The sequence below is a fragment of the Schistocerca americana genome, chromosome 1, assembly GCF_021461395.2.
Source record: "Schistocerca americana isolate TAMUIC-IGC-003095 chromosome 1, iqSchAmer2.1, whole genome shotgun sequence".
NCBI classification, from domain to species: Eukaryota; Metazoa; Arthropoda; class Insecta; order Orthoptera; family Acrididae; genus Schistocerca; species Schistocerca americana.
The window spans coordinates 466,686,007-466,688,593 of NC_060119.1; the positions used below are offsets into that span (position 1 = coordinate 466,686,007).

At 43.0% G+C, this 2,587-nt stretch overlaps 1 non-coding gene across 1 annotated transcript; it reads right to left on the reverse strand.

Annotated features, from left to right (window-relative positions):
- Positions 1 to 1,801: 1,801 nt before the first annotated feature.
- Trnat-ugu lies at positions 1,802 to 1,877 on the reverse strand. The gene has a single exon. It is a non-coding gene; the product is annotated as a tRNA-Thr (tRNA).
- Positions 1,878 to 2,587: the final 710 nt, after the last annotated feature.

Genomic DNA, 2,587 nt, shown 5'->3' on the forward strand with positions numbered 1-2,587 from the left:
GTTTTTTAATTATGTCTACTGCTGCGTAATACTTAACTGTTTGGTTCTGTTGAAGAAAACTACTGCATGCGATGTGTAGTATTTACACGTTCAATTTGTTGTTTTATGATAGTGCTTTCAACCGAAGAAAGAACGAGGGTCGCCCACAAGGTAAGTTCCATTTCTACCCGCGGCAGCGCTACGACCGCAGTTGCGAGCATGCGCGGTAGTTACTCTGACTCAAGGAGAAGACATGTACGCCATTTTCAGATCGCTGCTGCCGACGTGTGCTTTGTAGTGCTTCTTTATAATGTCAGCCGTAGCTGAAAATGCCGCCGCGTGTGAAATCAGATCTATGATTCGTTTTCTAAATGCAAAGAAAGTTAAACCAAAGGAAATACATCGGCAAATCTGCGAGGTTTACGGATAAAATGCCATGAGTGACTCAATGGTTAGAAGATGGGTCAGACTGTTCAATGAAGGACGTGATGGAGGGCACGATGAAGAACGAAGTGGACGCCCGTCTGTGGTTACTGATGAACTGGTTCACACGATTGAAGAGAACATCAAGCACAACTCCTACCGACTTTCATCTCTTCTTACACATAAAATCTGTCCTTGGTGGTCAACACTTCAACGATGATGACGAGCTGAAAGGACATGTTACCACATAGTTGAATACACAGGCGGCAACCTTCTACGAAGAAGCTGTGTAGAAAAGTAGTTTAACAGTTGTAGATTTTTGTACAATAAATATTTGTTTTATATAACCAAACGGAACTTACTTTACGGGCATAGCTCGTATTTCTCTCGTTGAACAATTGTTTCGATAAGGCGGTAAATACACCGGTTTAGTGCAGGAGGCATTTGCTGAAAAATTCCAGGAGACAGTTGCAGCTCGTCGTAATGCCGTTCGCCGACTTTTTGACAACTTTCGAGAGGCAGGCTCAGTGATGGGCCACCTAAACTAAATGAACAGAAGTTGTTGTATACTTCTGAGTCTCTGCAGCAGATCTCAACATCATTACGCGAAGTTGGCACGAGAAAAAAATATCGGGCTTGAAACTGTATATAAAGCGGGTAGAAACACTTCGAAATTGTTCCCGTATAAAGATGCGGATCGTGACAAGCAAATCAGTTTACTGTAAGTGGTTTACACTTCATATTTACAGGAATACCACTGATATTCTTGATGTCATCAGCTTTATACAGACGAGGTCTGCTGGCTCCACCTCTTTTCTCGTGTTAACACACAAAACACACTGTTCTGGCCCGCGGAGAATCCTCGTGCTGTGCTTACAAATTCGGTCTTATCACCAAAATTTGAGTGTGGGAAGCGATATCTAGACGGTGCATTATTAGACCCTTATATTCTGAAGAAACCATTAACAGTGAAGGATCCACAATTTCATTAGCCAGCGAAAGGAAGACGAAATCAACTATTCGTGGATTCAAGAAGATGGCGCGTTTTGCGCACACAGCTAACAGCACAATGCATCTTCTGAAGAGTTTTTTGAAGAACATGTCATCTCAAAAAACCATTAGTTCCCTCGCTCGCTGTACTTTACTCCACCAGAGTTTTCTCCTTGGAGACCAGCAAAATCTGTAGTGTATCGCAGTCGTCCACGCACTCTGACTTCATAACTGAAGTAAATGCGTACCTGAGTACCATATCACAGTCATGTATATCAAGACATAACTGTTCTCGAAAGAACAGATACCATTGATGACTGTGCAGCTTTTCTAGAATAAATGATAATTAAATCCCTCAGCTGCCGACAGGTGTTGTTGATATACCGCAATGGGGACAGCTGAAAATGTGTGCCCCGACCGGGACTCGAACCCGGGATCTCCTGCTTACATGGCATGACGCTCTATCCATCTGAGCCACCGAGGGCAGAGATAATAGCGCCATGTAAGTAAGAGATCCCGGGTTCGAGTCCCGATCGGGGCACACATTTTCAGCTGTCCCCATCGACGTATATCAACACCACCTGTCGGCAGCTGAGGGTTTTAATTAATTATCATTATATCACAATCAGATCTGCAGAAACCGTTTTCCAATAAAATTAACTGTTCGGACTTGTAAAACCACGTGGACGTCGTTTCTTACGTTGTAACTGCACAGTAACTTTCTGAACACCGTGTATAAAACCTGCGGCTATTTCATGCAGGCTAATGGAAGAGCGCCTTCCTCCAGTTCATCTATCGCAGTATTACGATATGTGGCTGTTTACTTTTGGAAAAGTATGAGATCAACGTGTAACACAATTTTCTTTTCTTTAGAAACTAAATCATTACGCTGGTTGGACTTATAACTTCTAAGAATCGTGCGCAAAAAACCAAAGAAATCACCGTTTCCTTTCTGTTTTGGTGGTACTTAATTTCGTTCTACCGCAACAGCAACTGTAAATCTAACAATAGTACGGACCGCACAAGGACCAAATAAGGATACAAACGAAATCATATTTGCTGATGATGGAGTGACTTAGGAGAACCGCGAAAAGCCTGACTGATGTTCGTGGGACCTCAGTCTGCTTCCGAAGATGAAGCCTCCTGAGGTATTACAAACTGTACCAGCATTATAACTCGTGTTGGCGAACGGACT